Source organism: Clupea harengus, chromosome 25, assembly GCF_900700415.2.
Source record: "Clupea harengus chromosome 25, Ch_v2.0.2, whole genome shotgun sequence".
Lineage (NCBI taxonomy): Eukaryota > Metazoa > Chordata > Actinopteri > Clupeiformes > Clupeidae > Clupea > Clupea harengus.
In genome coordinates this window covers 4071344-4093603 of record NC_045176.1, presented here as the reverse complement: position 1 = coordinate 4093603, position 22260 = coordinate 4071344, and the positions used below count along the sequence as shown (strand labels likewise).

General features: G+C 41.2%; 1 protein-coding gene across 1 annotated transcript in view; it reads left to right on the top strand.

Annotated features, from left to right (window-relative positions):
* LOC105902246 (protein NLRC3-like) overlaps positions 1–22260 on the top strand; it is a 176409-nt gene that overhangs the window by 102557 nt on the left and 51592 nt on the right. The window lies entirely within an intron of this gene.

Sequence of the window (22260 nt, the reverse complement as noted above, 5' to 3'; positions counted from 1 at the left end):
ATGCGAAATTGGGCTTTAAGGTTTGGTGTCTGATTTTTTTTTTTAATCGTTAACATCCTTTTGTCCAATAAGTTGTCACATTTTCAAAACTCGCAGAAAAAGCACCTGTCTTTTGTGGACCATATCATGAATTGTATTACTGTTGTTTTCACAGAATATACAGTCAATTTCTTTTTTCTTTTTTTTTTACAATTGCTAACAAACATTAACCTATACTTATACCTAACACAGCAACACCCTACATCAAACAATTAGCCAAATTGTTAATTTCCTGCTCAATACCACATTTTGTTAATTAAATACTAGCTCTACCAACTCAAAATGCAAAAAAACTTTCTCTACATACACTACATTTATCAGAATATGGCAAACCGGACTCAATATCAAATCATTCTTTCAAAACACTAGTATACATTTTCTATCCTCAAGGAATATGTCACAATCATAGCACAATGACTTTTAAAATACTTACAGTTGATGGCATTACAAATACTGCATTACTTTTAATATTTCAGTTCTACAGGTACCTCCATAAAACAGACAATATGAAATCCATTGTGTTTTTTTTATTCGGTTTCCTTTCATTTTAAACCACTAAAAGTGAGTGAGCCATCTTTACTTCATGGAATGTGCTGTAGACATAAATTATAAGGTGACAGAAATGCTGCAGTAAAAGCTTTATTGTCAAGGAGGTTATGTTTTCAGTGTTTGTCTGTAAACAGGATTACACTTCTAAGTACCATTGAAAGATTCTGCTTTTCTCCAGCGAATTCGTCGGATGTCCACACTTGGTTCAAGTTAGCTTGTTCAGAATAACAGACTTGTGGAAGACGGGGGTTGTTTGAGATGAAGTCTCTTATGTTACACTGTAGTCTGATATATGCAATCACCTGAATCTAACAATCTCCCCGTCTGTGAAAAGCGAAAATCCGATTAATTTGTTTGGGTAAAATTATTTCACGGTCCTGCTTTTGCACAGCGACACACGCCTTCCGCGAGCTGTGAGTGGCGACTATGCATCTCTGGTTCATCAGTTTCTGATGTGTCAAGTCTTTCAATGTTGTGTCATTACTGCTGTCCAACAGGTGAGGTGAATCTGGACAACGGTGATGGCTTGGTCGTTGCATCAGGTCACTGGTTCAATGAGTTCCAATTCCTCTCATGCTGCTCCTTGGACTGTTGGTTCTGAAAAACAAACAGAGAAAACTGCGGCAGTATCACAAAATTCCATAGAATGTGGCATCTCATTCATAGGACCAGAACAAACAAACTTAAAAAACATAACACTGACCATTAAAACTGCCTTAACATTAGGGCTCTGACTTATATCATCAACCCATATTTCATAGTCGTGTCCGTAATCAAGTCATCATCTAAATTCCCATCCAATCATCATATCATTGCTAAAAGTAACACAAAAGAGTATGACTTGAGGTTTACCGTAGTCATGTTTTTTCCCTCTTGCGCTCCACCAGGGATGGTTGTTCTGGGGCCATGCATTGTGTGCTGTGGGTTACATCAATTCTCCCTTTGTGACAATACTTTGCGTGGGCTCTCACATTTCAAAGTGCGTTCCCCGTCACGTGGCTCTGGATGTCTCCTCACCACTCTGGCTCTCTGCACTTCTCTCGTCAATTTCGTACCGCACTGACTCTCAACTGGCCTAGCATTTACCTTATGTTCATGCTCCAGGAGGTCATGTTGTCATTGCAAATATTCAGGTTGTTAAGGGCCCGTTTCTGACAATTATTACATTTCAAAAACGTACAGAACATGCTTTCATTTCTCTCCCCATGTTATAGTTAGAATGAGAAGCATGTCTGCCTCTGCCCTGAGACCTGCATTCCTTTGCCCAATGGCCATAATTCCGAACACTTACATCATGTGATTTTTTGCTGGGCCCATATCTTGTTTTTTTATGTTGGTATCCAGAAAAATGCGTCACATTTATACCAACACACCTAGCTGTTAACAGTCTCAACCTGATTGTTCCATCATTAACATCTGAGTCAACACTCAGGTTTTCTGGCTTACACTCAGTAACTAGCATCGGCATTGTTCCGGATGCGTCTCGCCTCTCCCATTGAGGGGGCTGCTCACTTTGTCCTTTCAGAGTGGCTAGCTCTGCCTTCAACTTAGCCACTTAATTTACAAGAGACGAAACTTTGTCTTTCTCCATCCTCAGAATTCTCTCTGATTCTGCATTTTCTTGTTCCCTCTGACGTCGCATTATCTGATTTAATGTGACAAGAGAAAGTGGAATTTTCTCTTTCACGTGCATGAGTTTTCCATTAATGCGCTTGACGTCATCTAGACCAAATGGGGGTACGTGAAGGGAGTCCAGGGGGGACGTATTTTTTTTTTATATATTTAAAATTAGCATCCATTTAAAAATCCTTTAAAAAACGTTATTATACGGCTCTTCAGAACGGTCCAAAAAGTTCTGTTGATTTGAATGGGCCACCCCAACGTTCACTGGTCTGTAATTTCTTGATATTCACCGCTGCGAAAAGTTAATGACCGCTGTCATTGGCAACGGGTTTTGTGCTTCTAATTCACATCTTTCATATCCTTCCGGAAGTAGTCCGGTCAGTTAACGTAAGGGAAATTCATTGTAACTTGAAGCAGCAAGTAATGTGTTGCTACGTAACACCTGAAACTTTCAAATTATATTAGCCTGAAGAACAAATTTTTCTTAACGGAAATCACAAAACGGCAACAAAATCATTAAAAAGAGGTATTTGGGAGGAATGTCTTTATCGTTTTGGCAAGTAACTGTATAATAAGCGGGATAATGTATAGTGATTAGTGACAGGTAGCTAGCTTATACTAGCTGCGCTTCGGGGTCCTGTTCGTCCCGTCGGGATTTATTTTTAGATAATGACCGCTGGACTATACATTAGTATAAGCTAGCTACCTGTCACTAATCAGGAAACACTCCTGGAAGTGTCATCTGACCGTGGCCTCCAGATGAAGTTTGCCACATCCACACTCACACAGTGTAATTGCAAAAGCACTCAGTTCAAAGCAACAATGTTCAATCTTCAGTGTTGACAGTTTAATAAATCAGACAATGAAGGCATAGCGCTGTGTATTACATATTTTTTTCAATCAAAAATGTGTTGCGCTGGTTAGGGGGTACTTGGCTGAAAAAATATTTCACAGGGGGTACATCACTGAAAAAAGGTTGAGAGCCACTGGTCTAGCTGATGTATACTACATTGATGGATGGATGAATGAGGGAGAGTTTTAATCTTAGTTGCGAGCGAGAGCGTATCAGTGTCTCTGTGTGACACAGACAAACACACATTTATCTGTCTTTCACACAGACACACTGATTCGCTCTTGCTCTCTCTCACTCTCTCTCTCTCTCTCTCACTCACACACACACACACATACACACAATATAATGCTTTATGCCTGCAGGTGAGAGCACAGCAGAGAATCAGTGCTGTGTGTGTGTGTGTGTGTGTGTATGTGTGTTGGTATTCCAAATGATCTTTTCTGTCTAGGTGTTGAATACTAGATTGTTAGAGATGGATGGATAGATGAAAGAGGGAGAGTTTTAGTCTCAGTTGTATTGTGTGTATTCTGAAACTGTGTTGTCTGTCTCTTTATTGCTGTGATTCTCATCTGTATGCCTTCATTTTAATGTGTGTGTGTCTACAGGCTGAATGTTTGTAACCTCACAGTGAAGAGCTGTGCAGCTTTATCTTCAGCTCTCAGCTCAAACTCTTCCAGTCTGAGACAGCTGGACCTGAGTGGCAATAATCGGCTGGTAGATTCAGGAGTGGAGCTGCTTTCTACTGGTCTGGAGCATGCAAACTGTAGACTGGAGGAACTGGAGTAAGTCTTCCAGTTTGTGTGTGTGTGTGTGTGTGTGTATGTGTGTGTGTGTGTGTGTGTGTGTGGGTGTCTGTGTCTGTGTCTGTGTATATGTGTGTGCACACATTATTGTCTGTCTGTCACAAAGAGTCACTGAAACACTCTCTCTCTCTCTCTTACACACACACACACACTACACTGAGGAACTCCAGGAATTCTCTGCTGTGCTCTTTCACCTGCAGCCATAAACATTTCATCGTGTGTGTGTGTGTGTGTGTGTGTGTGTGTGTCAGGTATGTGTTGGTATTCTAAATGATCTCTACTCTCTAGCTGATGTATACTAGATCGATGGATGGATGAATGAGGGAGAGTTTTAGTCTTAGTTGTGAGCAAGAGCGTATCAGTGTATCTGTGTGACACAGACAAACACACATTTATCTGTCTTTCACACAGACACACTGATTCACTCTCTCTCTCTCTCTCACACACACACACACACACACACACACACACACACACACACACAATCTAATGCTTTATGGCTGCAGGTGAGAGCACAGCAGGGAATTCCTGGAGATCATCAGTGCTGTGTGTGTGTGTGTGTGTGTGTGTGTGTGTGTGTGTGTGTGTGTGTGTGTGTGTGTGTGTGTGTGTGTGTGTGTGTATGTGTGTTGGTATTCCAAATGATCTTGACTGTATAGGCGCTGTATACTAGATCGTTAGATGGATAGATGGATGGTTGGATGGATAGATGAAAGAGGGAGATATTTAGTCTTAGTTGTATTGTGTGTATTCTGAAACTGTGTTGTCTGTCTCTTTATTGCTGTGATTCTCATCTGTATGCCTTCATTTTAATGTGTGTGTGTCTACAGACTGAGGTGTTGTGACCTCACAGAGAAGAGCTGTGCAGCTTTATCTTCAGCTCTCAGCTCAAACTCTTCCAGTCTGAGACAGCTGGACCTGAGTGGCAATAATCTGCTGGGAGATTCAGGAGTGGAGCTGCTTTCTACTGGTCTGGAGCATCCAAACTGTAGACTGGAGAAACTGGAGTAAGTCTGCCAGTGTGTGTGTGTGTGTGTGTATGTGTGTGTGTGTGTGTGTGTGTGTGTGTGGGTGTCTGTGTCTGTGTCTGTGTATATGTGTGTGCACACATTATTGTCTGTCTGTCACAAAGAGTCACTGAAACACTCTCTCTCTCTTACACACACACACACACACTACACTGAGGAACTCCAGGAATTCTCTGCTGTGCTCTTTCACCTGCAGCCATAAACATTTGATCGTGTGTGTGTGTGTGTGTGTGTGTGTGTGTGTGTCAGGTATGTGTTGGTATTCTAAATGATCTCTACTCTCTAGCTGATGTATACTAGATCGATGGATGGATGAATGAGGGAGAGTTTTAGTCTTAGTTGTGAGCGAGAGCGTATCAGTGTCTCTTTGTTACACAGACAAACACACATTTATCTGTCTTTCACACACACACTGATTCACTCTCTCTCTCTCTCTCTCTCTCTCTCTCACACACACACATACACACACACACACACACACACACACACGCAATATAATGCTTTATGGCTGCAGGTGAGAGCACAGCAGGGAATTCCTGGAGATCATCAGTGCTGTGTGTGTGTGTGTGTGTGTGTGTGTGTGTGTGTGTGTGTCTGTGTGTGTGTGTCTGTGTGTGTTGGTATACCAAATGATCTTTTCTGTCTAGGCGTTGAATACTAGATCGTTAGAGGGATGGATGGATGGGGATGGATAGATGAAAGAGGGAGAGTTTTAGTCTTAGTTGGATTGTGTGTATTCTGAAACTGTGTTGTCTGTCTTTTCATTGCTGTGATTCTCATCTATATGTCTTAATGTTAATGTGTGTGTTTCTACAGGCTGATGGGTTGTAAACTCACAGAGAAGAGCTGTGCAGCTTTATCTTCAGCTCTCAGCTCAAACTCTTCCAGTCTGAGACAGCTGGACCTGAATTCCAATAATCTGCTGGGAGATTCAGGAGTGGAGCTGCTTTCTACTGGTCTGGAGCATCCAAACTGTAGACTGGAGGAACTGCAGTAAGTCTGCCAGTTTGTGTGTGTGTGTGTGTGTGTGTGTGTGTGTGTGTGTGTGTGTGTGTGTGTGTGTGTGTGTGTGTGTGTGTGTGTGTGTGTGTGTGTGTGTGTGTGTGTGTGTGTGTGTGTGTGTGTGTGTGTGTGTGTGTGTCTGTCTGTGTGTGTGTGTGTCTGTGAGTGTGTCTGTGTATATGTGTGTGCACACATTATCTGTCTGTCACAAAGAGTCACTGAAATACTCTATTTCTCTCTCTCTCTCTCTTACACACACACACACACACTACACTGAGGAACTCCAGGAATTCTCTGCTGTGCTCTTTCACCTGCAGCCATAAACATTTGATCGTGTGTGTGTGTGTGTGTGTGTGTGTGTGTGTGTGTGTCAGGTATGTGTTGGTATTCTAAATGATCTCTACTCTCTAGCTGATGTATACTAGATCGATGGATGGATGAATGAGGGAGAGTTTTAGTTTAAGTTGCGAGCAAGAGCGTATCAGTGTCTCTGTGTGACACAGACAAACACACATTTCTCTGTCTTTCACACAGACACACTGATTCACTCTTGCTCTCTCTCTCACACACACACACACACACACACACACACACACACACACACACACACACACACACACACACACACACACACACACACACACACACACACACACACACGCAATATAATGCTTTATGCCTGCAGGTGAGAGCACAGCAGAGAATTTCTGGAGATCATCAGTGCTGTGTGTGTGTGTGTGTGTGTGTGTGTGTGTGTGTGTGTGTGTGTGTGTGTGTGTTTGTGTGTTGGTATTCCAAATGATCTTGACTGTCTAGGCGTTGTATACTAGATCGTTAGAGGGATGGATGGATGGTTGGATGAATAGATGAAAGAGGGATATTTAGTCTTAGTTGTATTGTGTGTATTCTGAAACTGTTGTCTGTTTTTTATTGCTGTGAATCTCATATATGTGCCTTCATTTTAATGTGTGTGTGTCTACAGGCTGAGTTATTGTAAACTCACAGAGAAGAGCTGTGCAGCTTTATCTTCAGCTCTCAGCTCAAACTCTTCCAGTCTGAGACAGCTGGACCTGAGTGTCAATAATCTGCTGGGAGATTCTGGAGTGGAGCTGCTTTCTACTGGTCTGGAGCATCCAAACTGCAGACTGGAGAAACTACGGTAAGATCATGTTTTAATGTTTGTGATAGTGTCATGTGTTGTGTGCTTGCAATTATGATGCACTGGACTGTCACCATCTCCATATCTTTAAATCAACAGAGGGAACTGCATATTTAATCTAAATGTAAAGATAAATATCCTCTATTTTTGCTCAAGTGTGCAAAGTGTTGCGTTGCAAAAAAACTGAAGAAAGTATGACACCTCTTTACAGTACGTATTGCAATACCAAAGAAATTAATCTGAAATACTGCAATGCTTCATGACTGCTCTGTGTGACAATTTCTGTGGTTTAGTAAAACTAAAAGTGTCAGTTCAGAAACAGCAACACAACATACTACCACTAGAAGTCTACTGTAGCCCTAATGCTGATGCATGATGTCTTCTGTATTTGGAACCATATTTTTCTGAAGTTCAAATTCACAGCAGCGTTTTCCCTTGACTTACAGCAAGTCTTGAGAGAGAAAAAATCTTTAGCATACCTTATCCATCCCTACAATCCCCGACCCCCACAAATATTTCAAGCCAAGCCGCTATCATGACACCAAGAACAAACAGTTTGATCAGTTGGTTCGCCTGTTCCAATACTATAGATACCACTATTGAGTGTGGTAAATTTAGTCTTTGTTTGTAAACCGTCTTAGTGATAAAGTGGAAAGTGTCGCTGCCTCATAACTAGTTGACTGGGGTTCAATTGCTGGGCATTAGTACTTTTGTACAGTTGGTAACAAGGCTGCAAACAAACAAAACAAAGCAAAAGGTATAGGTTCCAGGACGTTTGGCTTAGGACCGTTAGACCAGCCCATTCTCTCTTCCAGTCCACCTCTTTTTTTCGTCAGTATGCATTTCCTGCACAAACATTACATCTTTGCATTTTATCTTGATAATTTCAAAGACTGTGATTTAAAATAATTTTGAACTACAGTCAATAATAATACGGTCCTGGAAGAAGTTTGAATAACGCCTCCGTTTCCATCACTGACACTATATCTGATATTAGCCTTTCCATCTCTTCTGCTTGTTTAACAACAAACTGAGCGCTAGGACCAGGATTATCTGACTGGCTCAAGGGCAATAAGATAAGCCACCTCACAAGCTGCTACTGTGGGCTCAACCACGACCAGCTCCCCCCTTACAGAAACCATCCGTGTCCGGCCCAGGCCCGGCGACCCCACCAGGGACTGGCCCACCAGCAGAAGGTGCAGGAGAGTCTGTCGTGAGAGGGCCAGCCGCAGGCATGTCAGCTGCAGGATAATCAGCTGCAGGGGGCTCAGCAGACCTGGCTGCAGCAGACTCATTTTGATCAGCACCTAAACCTTGTTCATTGGCAGGTTCATCCCTTCTTTTTGGGGGGGAATCTTGCACTAGATGCCTGACTCTCCCACATCCAAAGCATTTCATCATAGTGTCTGAAGTTGCAAGTGTCAGACTACAGTGAAAATGGCAATATCCAGTAACCAGAATGTTTGTAGTGATCATGGATTTACAACTGAGCTTTCTATGCAAACCACTCAGGAGAACTAACAGTCTGGCACATTCAGAAAAGAACTGAAACACAGAGTCTCCAGAGTGACAATAAGGACATTCCTGTGAGGTATATTAATTTGAATTCATTGGAAATGTGCAAAGCAACAGCATGCTTGAAACTTAGTATCTGTGGTATGACTCGTCATGCAGTATGAGTTTGGGAAAAGTATCAAAGCGCTACAGTCTCATGTAGAGTAGTTAGCATCTTCATATTTTATGTACATTTAGATAAATTGTCTCCAATTATCATTTGCCTTTATGAAAGGGGAAGATGGTTACTGGGGTGATAAACTACTACAGTGTGAATATGTATTACAAATATGAATATGGAAATAGTAAAGAGCAGCTGTGAGCTCACCCTATACTAGAGAGACCTGTGTGTGTGTCACACCCTACAGTACAGAGACCCGTCTCTGTGTGTGTGTGTGTGTGTGTGTGTGTGTCACACCCTACAGTACAGAAACCCGTCTGTGTGTGTGTGTGTGTATGTTTGTGTCACACCCTACAATAGAGAGACCTAGGTGTTTGTGTTTCACACCCTATAGTAGAAATACCCATGTCGAGTGTGTCTGTGTGTCACCCTACAGTAGAGGGACCTGTGCGTGAGTGTTTGTGTGTGTGTCACACCCTATAGTACCCTACAGTGTGTGTGTGTGTGTATGTGTGTATGTGTCTGTGTGAATTAACAGCAGACTGCCCGATATATTATCTGTTCTAATCATATTTTGCTTCTTTATCTGATGAGGCAGCTCTGTTTGAATTTGGAATTGAATATTACTGAAATTATTGTTTGTTGTGTGTGTTTCTGAAAATCTAAATCTATACATCGCTGATCAGGAACTAGGAAATACGGTGTATGTGTATGACAGTGAATGTTTTTGTGTGGTGTGTATGTGGGGCGTGTTGGGCTTTGTGAGTCTGTTTTCTCTATATGTGTTATTCAAATGTGTGTACAGTCTGAGGTGCCGTGGCCTTACAGTTTGTGTGCTGGTGTGTGTGTGTGTGTGTGTGTGTGTGTGTGTGTGTGTGTGTGTGTGTGTGTCTACAGGCTGCAGTACTGTAACCTTACAGTGAAGAGCTGCTCATCTTTAGCTTCAGCTCTGAGATCAAACCCCTCCAGTCTGAGAGTGCTGCACCTGGGAATAAACGGACTGCAGCAGTCTGATGTGAAACTGCTTTCTGCTCTACAGAAAGATCCTAAATATAAGCTGACTGAACTACAGTAAGTAATGAATACAGCACATACAATAGCATTCCATTTTATCCACTGTACATATAAACATGTGTCACTGTGTCTATTCATCATCTCCATATATGATATATTTGGATATGTGTGATGTTTAAAATATTATAATCAGAGTTTAATCTGTGTGATGTGTAAAATGTCGTTAGCAGACATTTCCTGGAGAACCTTTAATCAGTCATTAGACTGGACTGGAGCAGAGCTGTTCTACATGTTTACACATGTCAGTGTTGAGGAATCCGAATGGGGAAACCTCATAGTGAGGATGATGTAATCTCCTCAACAGGTATTAACTGGGTAGCCATCAATCATCCATCAGTCTGACTGGAGCAGAGCTGCTGCAGATGCTGCAGTTTCCAGACACTCAGTACCAGATGATCATCCAGCTGCCCCACGGATCAGCACTGTGTGTCTACCTGTCCACTGCAACACTTTAAAGGGTTATTTCGTTTTCTAGTGATACATAATCACCGTCTCTAAACTGATTTAACTACTTATGATGCCGCGTTTCCTAGGCGCGACCTAATAGCGGACGCAATGGACTTTTGTGTCCTATAACTATTGTTGTCATTATTTTGAAGGCCTGACTTTGTTCTAATTATTGTTGGTACCATTTTACCACTTTGTATAATATGTATTTCTTTGACACATGATTTCACCCCTGTGCTATGGGCCTGTGGTGATATGGTTGTATGGTGGTATGAGTTCAGCTACCTGATGAAAGGGTGGACGTAGTAGTAGTTGGGAGGCTTCTTTGGTGAAAGTTTGTTTGGTGAGCTGAGTCTATGCTCTTCTCTATCATCTTCAGAAGCATGAGGTTGATGTCTTTGTCTCTATTTAGTGATGTGTGTGTTAAGCTGTAATACTGGCTGTTCATATACAGCTGTTTGTAAGTCTCTTTGTTTATTTTTTCATCTTTCTTGTATGATGCACTTGGTGGAGGACAAATACATTTGCAAACCACAGAATTTTTGTCTCCCTGCTGCCTTTTGTGCCTACCCTAAAAGACCCTTGACACGGTTACCCTTTGACATTTAGTGGCAGCGGTGGGATGGGATGGGAGAAGTACGGTTGGTGGATGTGTGAGGAACGCCTGTGTGCATGAAGCGCAAGGGTGCTCTTCCCGGTGGGGAAGGCAGTGTGACGATGGTCCGTCACTACACATGATACCAGGTCCAAGTCTGGCACACATTACGCATAATGAAATGTGTGTTTTTATTCTGTTAGGTGATATATTTTGTTTGCAAACGTTTTATTACTGAACAGAAATTGAGGAACGGCAAGATCAGCTTGGTGGAAGTGATGTGGCAGGCAAAAATGCCGGTTTCCATATAAAAAAAATTAAAAAATTAAAAAAAAACATAAAAACACACCAAGAAACAAACGAATATGGACAGTTTTGATATAAATGTAATAGTTATGTTTTTCTGTGTAATATAAACTTTATGAATAGAGATTTTATTTGATTGTTTTTTTCATCTGGGGACTACCAATTTGAAGACGGTAAACATTTGTACATAGTTGTTCTATTTTTAACCCAAATACTGACCTTGTTTGTTGAGTTTAGTTTTTTGATTCTTTGATTATTTTAAATTTAAGATAATAAGTAGAGTTCAGAGTGCAGATCTACATAGGCAAACAGAGACAATGCAGACAATAACACTGTTAAATAAATGTTAATTTCAGTTCAGCAATTTTGTGTCATTTGTTATTATTATTATTATTATTATAAATAAATTGCTGTACTTTATCAGATGCACCCCCCCCCCCCAACCCAGTTTCAAGTGTAATGGGCATTTAACAGAGCACAATGCAAGGACACCTACATTCTGTTGTGCTCATATTTGTACATGGAAAGTAAGGTTTAATGAGCCTGAATGGACTCTTAATTCTGACAGACGTGTTTGCCTGTGTTCCTTCAAACCCTAGAAGAACAGGTGCAACAATCCCACATTATTCTATGTACACTTTGACTGTCAATAGGGTGGAGCTCTTTCTATTAGTCTGTGCGGCTCTTGCCCAGTCGAACAACGTCTGTGTGTTTGGGAGTAAACAAAAGTAAACTTTCCACTAGCTGGTTGAACCTGTTTGTCCAGGTACATTGGCGTTGATGGATTTCATGCTGGGTAGGACTGTTTTTCCATTCGGCAAAACTAGGTGTATTTAATGAAAACGTGAGTTGGTGTTTTACTTGAACTCTATGTATTTTTGATTATCATAACTATTTTATGTTACTTGTAGCATTATGCCAGATTGAATATTGTCCACATAGAAAATAGAAATAGACAAGGCTAACTGTAGGCTGCCTTGGGTGACAACTTGATATTCAATGTGTGTATAAAGCATCTGTAACAATATTCAAATGGATCGGATGGCACTTGCTGGGCCTTTATCCATCGCTAATATACCATGCGTCTTTTTAAGAGTTGAAAAGAAAAGAAAAATAATAGAAAAGGGTGAGGTAGTTCCTGGTAGACCTATAAAAAGCTTTGCACAATCCACAATCAGAGACAGTCCAGGCACCCCAGAGAGATGTTGGAAATACAAAATCATCCCTATGGTTCACAGAACCGATTTCAATCACATTTCTTTACAGAATGTTAAAGATTTAAAAATAATGACCTTCATACTTCAGTTACAGGATATGTAGGTTTAAAAGTGTTTCTAAGTTCCAGAATCGACATGGTGTTTTTTCGACAAGCATCTCTACAGTATACCTTGTGAATCTTGAACAAAGTACAAATACAAACAGCATCTTCATGAGTGTGGTATATTATGGTATAGTCGACACTTGTTAGTTCAATTAGCTGGACAGGTCACCACTAAAACGGCCACATCCAGAACAATTAAGGCTATTCAGGCGGCAACATTTTTCATTTCAGTTGTGACATTCATTGGCAAAATTGTGTTTTTCATAGAAAAATGTATTTACAGTGTAGAAAACATAAAGATGTTTCATTTTCATAATGTGCAGTTTTACGTTGCTATACCTACTGCAAATACTGGTTACTTGAGAGCTAATAGACAGAGTAGAAGAAAGAGTGAAGCTGAGAGACTACATGAGGCTACGTGACTCTTAGGGGGAGGATCAGTGATGGCAGCTGCCATATGTCATGGTACCTTTGATGAGAGGTAGTACACATCACTAACTTCCTTATACTAGTGGAAGTTTGAGGAAAATCTATCTCAGTGTAGTAAAGGAGCCACCTATTTTAAAGGAAAACCTCCATAAAATGCTGACTGAAAGATATTAAGTAAGACCTTTGTCTTACTTCGAGTTGAGAAACATTGCTTCAAAGCAGTGTTGCTTCCTTAACTCGAGACACGTGTGTTTGAGTTGTTTGGCTTTCAATACCGGAACATTGCATCAAAGCAGTGTTGCTTCCGTAGATTAAAAAACAACACCCATTTGTGTGGCTGTGGATACCTGTAGTTCTCCGTTAGGGAAACACCTTATTCTGATGAGATACTACCTTATTAAGATATTATCATTAACATATAAAAATAAAATGTATGGAAACTAATAAAAACCTTTTATTTTCATTATTCCCCACTTCAACATCTTTTCTCCACTGAGCTATAGGGAGACGACAGCAGAAGTTCTCTGGGTAACTATGACTGGGCATTGCTTGGTGTGCAGCATTCACTATTTAATGAATGAACCAGGACTGTTGCTGTCAGTATTTCTTTAAAACAGTGGGTCACTTTTTTAGTTAACATATTGCCTGTGATGCCTGCAGGAGCTGGTTCCACACAGGGAGTCAACCACCATCAGCTCATTTGTCAAATCACAAAAGAAAGAACATACAGATATTGTACATGAGCACAACGTAGTGTTATGGCTTTGGATTGTTTGTAAAGTCTGACCCAAAAAAAGAGAGGCTGAAGTCACCTGCACCCAGCTGTGTGTCCATGATGAGTGACATGTCAAAAGATCAGGGCATCAACTTCAAAAGGGGAGACAGTCATCCTGATGACAGGTACGAACAATTTGCACACTGGATTGATGTGTAGCGCTGTATAATAAAGAGCATTTTGATATATTCAGTGACGTACACAACTGCAATACAGTATTATGCCTTTTTTCTTTGTAAAGCCAAACTCGGAAATGGAGGCCAGACCCTCCTGCACGCAGCTGTGTGTCCATGAAGAGTGACGTGTCGAAAGGTCTGGGCCCCAACTTTAGAGCGGGAGAGAGTCATCCTGATGCCAGGTATGAACAATGTGCACAGCGGTTTGACGTTACAGAGTGTTTGAAGACTATCAGATGGACTACAGTGTCCATCTTTTAAATGGATGCTGATTAAAGACAGCCCAAGGCATGCAGGGCCCACCGTCTATCTGACTCATATGAACATTACCACATCCATTATACCATGGCCTGAAAATATTGTGTGATCATTTTGGGGGGGTCCCCTTGACTATGTGTAGCCCCAGGGCCCTTAGTGTTCTTAATGCGGCCTGGATGTGTACAGAGTGTGTGAGTAATATGAGCTGGACTACAGTGTTCATCTTTAAAATGGATCTGGATCTTTAAAATGGAACAGATTTAGAGCATTATTAGTCATGGAGTCATGGGGACTTGAAGCAAACAGACTGGATATTCATTCATGAATCTGTAATTTAAGATATATACCATGTAAGAAAAGTCTCAGATGGATACAGATTAAAGACAGCCCATCTCGTGCAGGGCCAATGTCTATCTGACTCACATGAACATTACCCCATTCATTATACATCTGTGTTCATCTTTAAAATGGAACAGATTTAGAACATTATTAGTCATGGAGACAACAGACTGGATATTCATTCATGAATTTGTAACTTAAGAAAAAGAAGAAAATGTGTACCATATTAAAAAAGTCTCTGATGCTGGTGCTCCTCAGTTAAATGCCTGTACCTTTTCTAAAACAGTTAACAAAATTGAATATCGTTGTAATGTGAACAGAATTGGTCATAAGACAATGAAAGGTGATTGATCCTTAAACATCTATTCTTCAAGAGGTGTAAAATAGGAAGCACACATATATCACACATATACACCGTCTAATAAAGAGCATTGATATATATTCAGTGACGTACACAACTGCAATACAGTATTATGCCTTTTTTCTTTGTAAAGCCAAACTCGGAAATGGAGGCCAGACCCTCCTGCACCCAGCTGTGTGTCCTTGAAGAGTGACCGGTCAAAAGGTCTGGGCCCCAACTTTAGAGGGGGAGAGGGACATCCTGATGCCAGGTATGAACAATTTGCACAGTGGATTGACGTTACAGAGTGTTTGGGGAATATCAGATGGACTACAGTGTTCATCTTTTAAATGGATGCTGATTAAAGACAGCCCATGGCATGCAGGCCCCACCGTCTATCTGACTCACATGAACATTACCCCATCCATTATACCATGGCCTGAAAATATTGTATTGATAATGTTGAGGGTTCCCTTTGACTATGTGTAGCCCCAGGGCCCTTAGTGTTCTTAATGCGGCCCTGGATGTGTACAGAGTGTGTGAGTAATGTGAGCTGGACTACAGTGTTCATCTTTAAAATGGATCTGGATCTTTAAAATGGAACAGATTTAGAGCATTATTAGTCATGGAGTCATGGGGACTTGAAGCAAACAGACTGGATATTCATTCATGAATCTGTAATTTAAGATATATACCATGTAAGAAAAGTCTCAGATGGATACAGATTAAAGACAGCCCATCTCGTGCAGGGCCAACGTCTATCTGACTCACATGAACATTACCCCATCCATTATACATCAGTGTTCATCTTTAAAATGGAACAGATTTAGAACATTATTAGTCATGTAGACATGGGGACCTGATGTAAACAACAGACTGGATATTCATTCATGAATCTGTAACTTAAGAAAAAGAAGAAAATGTGTACCATATTAAAAAAGTCTCTGATGCTGGTGCTCCTCAGTTAAATGCCTGTACCTTTTCTCAAACAGTTAACAAAATTGAATATCTTTGTAATGTCAACAGAATTGGTCATAAGACAATGAAAGGTGATTGATCCTTAAACATCTATTCTTCAAGAGGTGTAAAATAGGAAGCACACATGTATCACACATAGCGCCGTCTGATAAAGAGCATTTAGATATATTCAGTGACGTACACAACTGCAATACAGTATTATGCCTTTTTTCTTTGTAAAGCCAAACTCGAAAATGGAGGCCAGACCCTCCTGCACGCAGCTGTGTGTCCATGAAGAGTGACGTGTCGAAAGGTCTGGGCCCCAACTTTAGAGGGGGAGAGGGACATCCAGATGCCAGGTATGAACAATGTGCACAGTGGATTGACGTTACAGAGTGTGTGGGGAATATCAGATGGACTACAGTGTTCATCTTTAATGGATACAGTTTAAAGACAGCCCATAAATTGCAGGGCCCGTTGTCTATCTGACTCACTTGAACATAACCCCATGCATTATATCATACATCATTCTGTTTGAATATCAGGAAATACAATATCAATGTCAGGGACTTCAGGTGAGACACAGAGTTTATTCAGAGGCAGCCAGAGACAAAAAAAGGGGAATGGACTTAACACAGAAAACTGAAAATGTCTAGGGATCAGACTTACGCACAAGGAATAAATATGCAATGCTCAGAAGATAATCTTTCGTAACAGAAACAGTCCAGGCAATAAAGCAAACTTAGGAGTAAACCACTACAACTCAAAAATACCTAAACCTAAAAATTAACACGGAGCAAATACCTAACCTTGTAAACATCGAAGAAGCAGGGACAAACGTAGGGAGCAAATAGTCAGAAGATTGAGTTGTTGGGAGTTATGCCCATTCAAGATAAGGCCATACAAATAAGTGAGGGGAGTGAGGAGTTTAAGTAGAGTGGTGGAGGGAGTGAGAGGTGTTCGTGATTAGGCAATCAGGGGAATGGGAATGTGAAAGAGGCAGGTGAGTTGAATCCGGAGGGGGCGTGGCAGGAGTAGGGCTCAGTGCCGGCGTGACAGTCAGCCCTTGTTTGGTAAACTGACGTGTGGATAGGAATGCAAAGAGTGCTATCTGGAGATCAGTTTTAAACTAGGAGACATTGCCGTTGAGTCTAAACGGTTCTCATACTTAAGCCTGCTTTGCTTTGTCATTTTGTATGCTGCAGATTAGCATTGTCGCCTGTTCTGGTTCCTTAAAAAAAAAAACTTTGTAGGGTTCATGTGTATTTCTCTGTGTAAGTGCAGGTCTGTATAGACTTTAGACTCCATTATATCTATAAAATATGTCTGTTGCTATCCCTCTGCTAACAGGGAAAAATAACACTACAAAGCAAGTTTCTTTTCTAATGGGTCACTATTTTTTAACTTGAAGATATGAAATATATCAAGAATTCTTCAAGTCCAACTAACTGAAATGAATGTTCTGTAGCAATCATAAAATACTGACAAATATAGGAGCAGGAACCACAAGAGACTAATTATTGAGTACAGAATTAAGTACATTTGAGGTTGAAGAAGTGACTATATTATGCAAATCCGTTAAAGCAAACACAAAACATGCAAACTTGGTCATTCCTGATCCTGAGTGTATACAGAATGTTTATAGTGGTTTGTCAAGATGAACGCTTTGGAACCTAATACAATATGCCTTTAAGAATATATAAGATATGGGTGTGTCCAAGAAAGGTGGTTGGGGTTGAGAGGTGGTTATATAAGGTATGGGTGTGTCCATTACAGGTGGTTGGCGGTGAGGTGGTTATATTAGATATAGGTGTGTCCATGACAGGTGGTTGGTCAGAGGTATATATATATATTAGATATAGGTGTGTCCATGACAGGTTGTTGGTGGTGAGAGGTGGATATATTAGATATAGGTGTGTCCATGACAGGTTGTTGGTGGTGAGAGGTGGATATATTAGATATAGGTGTGTCCATGACAGGTTGTTGGTGGTGAGAGGTGGATATATTAAATCAAATCAAATCAAATCAAATCAAATCAAATCAAACTTTATTTGTACGGCGCATTTCATACAAGGAAGTAACACAATGCGCCTCACAGTAGGAAAGAAAAGGGGGGGGGGGGTTTACAAACACTTGTAAAAAAAAAAAAAAAAAACACACAGATTTTCAAGAGATAAATGAATAAAATAAAATAAACGTACTAACCGCACTGGCACCGTAAAGGACTACTCAGCACGGTCATCGTCAAACTAAGCTGCTGGGGGGGGGGGTTACAAACACTTGTAAAGAGACACAGATAAGTAAATAAATAAATAAATGTTACATTAATGTTAAATAAATACATTTTACAAGTTACAAAACACTTATAAAAAGACACAGATTTTGCCAGAGATAAATGAACAGGAAATTACGTACTAACCGCACTGGCACCATAAAGGACTGCTCAGCACAGTTATCGTCAAACTAAGAGACAGCTGCTGGGGGGGGGGGGTACAAATACTTGAAAAGAGACAGAAATAAGTAAATAAATAAATGTTCCATAAATGTTAAATACATTTTACAGTGAGTGATAAGCGAGATCAAAGAGGTATGTCTTAAGTGCATGTTTAAAGGTTTCAACCGTTTCGGCCATTCTTAGGTATTCTGGCAGAGTGTTCCAAAGGTTGGGGGCATAGGAACTAAAAGCTGCTTCCCCATGTCTCTTTGTCCTGGCTTTTGGAACTGTTAGAAGTTCAGTGCCAGAGGACCTCAGGGATCTACTGGGTGTGTACCTTGAGAGCATGTCTGTTATATATTCAGGTGCATGACTATGGAGTGATTTATAGACTAGTAGGAGAACCTTGAAATCTATTCTAAAACTAACAGGTAGCCAGTGCAGTGATTTTAATACTGGTGTGATGTGCGCTCTCCGTCTTGTTTTAGTGAGGACTCGCGCTGCTGCATTCTGTATTGTTTGTAGTTGACTAATGGCTTTTTTTGGTAGACCAGACAAAAGCGAGTTACAGTAGTCTAGCCTGCTCGTGATAAACGCGTGCATCAGTCTTTCGGTGTCAGCCTGAGCGAGAAACGGTTGCACCTTAGCAATGTTTCTTAAGTGATAAAAAGATGTTTTAATTATATTTTTGATATGGGTTTCAAAATTGAGATCTGAGTCAAGTATGACGCCTAGGTTTCTGGCTTGGTGCTTGGTGTTAAGTGCTAGTGTTTTTAAGTGTGCAGTTAGTTTCTCTCTCTCGTTTTTTTCACCAATGACTAATACCTCTGTTTTATCTTGGTTAGCTGGAGAAAGTTTTGTGACATCCATACATTTATATCAGAAATGCAATTTACCAACAATCAATAGAGCTGTAGTTGTTGGGTGTTACAGAAATATAGAGCTGGGTGTCATCTGCATAGCTATGATAGTCGATGTTGTGCCTCCTAATTACACTACCAAGGGGTAGCATGTATAGACTGAAAAGTAAGGGCCCTAAAATGGATCCTTGAGGGACCCCACAGGTCATACAAATGTTTTTTGAGCTGTGGTCTCCGAGGGCGACAAAGTATTCCCGGCCAGTTAGATAGGTCCTAAACCAGTTTAGGACCGGACAGTGAGGCCAACCCAATTTTCAAGTCTATCAATAAGGATATTGTGATCAACAGTATCAAAGGCTGCGCTCAGATCCAGAAGGGCCAAGACAGATAGTTTTTTGGAGTCAGCATTAATCCTGAGATCATTTACAACCTTGACTAATGCCGTTTCTGTGCTATGATTGGAGCGAAAACCAGATTGGAAGGTGTCAAATGCACAGTTAGCATCTAGGAAATTATTTAACTGTTTTAAAGACAATTTTTTCCAGGATTTTGCTTAGAAAGGGAAGGTTAGAGATGGGTCTAAAATTGTTTAGAACTGAAGAGTCTAAATTGCTTTTCTTCAGGAGGGGTCTCACCAGGGCAGTTTTAAGTTCTGATGGGAAAATACCTGTAAGCAGGGAACAGTTTATAATGGCTAGAATGTCCTAAGACACAGAGTCAAAGATGGTCTCAAAAAATTTGGTGGGAAGAGGATCAAGAGGGCATGTAGACGGCTTCAGTTGTGACACTACTTTGCTCAGCATTTCTATATCAGCCAGTGCAAAAAAGCTCATACTGTTACAGCATGGTGGAAGGGGATCAGAAAACAAGACATTTGGAATTTCTTGAGCAATATTTTCCTAATGTTCGTTATCTTATCTCTGAAGAATGCTGCAAATTCCTCACATTTGGAGGTGGAAAAGAGACTATCATCTACTTTAGGTGCAGGATTTATAAGGCTGTCTATTGTTGAAAAGAGGACCCTGGAATTGTTAGAATTTGTAGATATCAAATTAGAGAAATGATCCTTCCTAGCATTTCTTATTGCTTTATTAAAGACTGAAAGTTTATCCTTAAAGATATCAAGGTGGACCTGTAGCTTGGTCTTTCTCCATGTACGCTCAGACCTTCTGCAGGATCTCTTAAGTTTAATAATTTCCTCATTTCTCCATGGAGCTTTTTGTTTGGCTAAAAACCTTTTTTTGTTTTCAATGGTGCTACAGAGTCAAGTGCTGTCCTTAATTTTGTATTTAGAGTAGTTACTAGATCATTAACACATGATGGCCCCGTATCTGGGTTTTTGCACTAGTTATGTTCATCATTACTTTGAAATTCTCAGCTGCTGCAGAGTTAAGATAGCGTTTCTTAATAAAACATTCAGCACTATTTCTAACTTTAGGTACCAGTGCTGTAAAGAAAATACAAAAGTGGTCAGAAAGAGCAAGGTCACAGATAGACGATATAACAGTTGTAAGACCCTTTGTAATAACTAGATCAAGGGTGTGGCCACGGTTGTGAGTGGGTTCAGTGATGTGTTGTGTAAAGTCCATGGAATTCAAGAGATTCATAAAATCCCGGCCTTTGAGTCGTTCCCATTATCAACATGTATGTTAAAATCACCAGTGATAATAATCTTATCGAAGTTTGTGTGTATAATGGAGAGTAGTTCTGAAAAGTCTGTTAGAAAAGTGGGACATTGCTTGGGTGGCCTATACACAGTTACTGTCAGAACAGGAGGCTGGCACTTTAGAACTATGGCATGATATTCAAATGAGGCAAAATCATCGAAGGAGATGCTCCTGCAGCACAGGGCATCCGTGGTTATGGTGGCTGTCCCGCCCCCTTTTTTACCTGTTCTAATGGACTGAAAAAGCTATAATTGGGAGGGGATGCTTCAATAAGAGCTGCAGACCCATTTTTGTTTAGCCAGGTTTCTGTTAAAAACATACAGTCTAATTTACGTTCACATATAAGATCGTTAATGAGAAATGTTTTCCCTGATAGTGACCTAATATTTAGTATTGCCATTGAAATATTTTCTGGATATAGTGGCTCACAGGAAGGAGGAATATGCCGGGGTATAGATAGAATATTTGCTGGGATTCTATTGTTTCTATTGTATCTATGGCCTTTGTTTTTAACTGTGCGTTGGGTAGAGATTAAAACTGGAATAGGATTATAGGCGCATGCCATAATATTATATGAAGCAGCCTGTTCTGAGGTAGTGGTGTCATATATTGCTCTGTAGAAAACATTGACAGATTCAGATTCATTTTCATAAACAGTGTTATTAGAGTTACTACCTGGGGGCCATGAGTCTGTGATGTTTTCTACAGGATGTCAGTGCCTTAGGGTGGTCTTCATGTTGTCCGACAGCAGACTGGCTCCGATCCGGTTTGGGTGGAGGCCATCATGCTTCAGCAGGCTGGGCCTCTCCCAGAACAGGTCAAAGTTGTTAACACAGTCAATGTCTAATGAAGCGCAGGTCGCTCGCAGCCAGGTGTGGAGGTTGAAAAGTCTTGACCATCTCTCAGCGCCTCTCCGGTAGGTAGGGAGAGGCCCAGAGATGACGATCCGTCTTCCTGTGTCCATGAGGGTAGTGAGGAGGGCTGTGAAGTCTGCCTTCAGGACTTCTGTCTGTCTTGCTCTGATGTCGTTTGTGCCCACATGTACAATTATGGTGCTGACCTTGGTGTAGCCGGCGAGGATGCTTGGGAGTCTACGTTGAATGTCACGGACCCTCGCTCCGGGGAAGCAGTGGACCTTGCAGGGACCGCTTGGTGAAGGGGGGATGTAGACATCTCTGATCATGGAGCTGCCAATGACAAGGGTGGAGGTTGTCATGTCAAGCGGGAGAAGCCGTCTAGGGGATGCTGACTGTGTTGAGGGCCCAGGATGGGAAGCAGGGCGGCGTGGGCGATGCTGGATGTCAGTGTGATGCCGTTGTTTCTCTGGAGCCGGTCTGCGGGGGCGTTGCAGGGCGGGCTGAGGAGGGGTGTCATCAAGCCCAGGGGGCTCCTCCTCATTCATCAGTGTGGTGTAGCGGTTTCCCAGTTTCAGGGGCTGGCCTGGCTCAGTGTGTCGTCCCGACCGCCTTCCATCACGCTTGCTTCTGCCAGCTGTTCTCCATGGCTGGTGAGGAGTGGAGTTCACCGGCAGGGTGGGCTTGGTCCCCACCA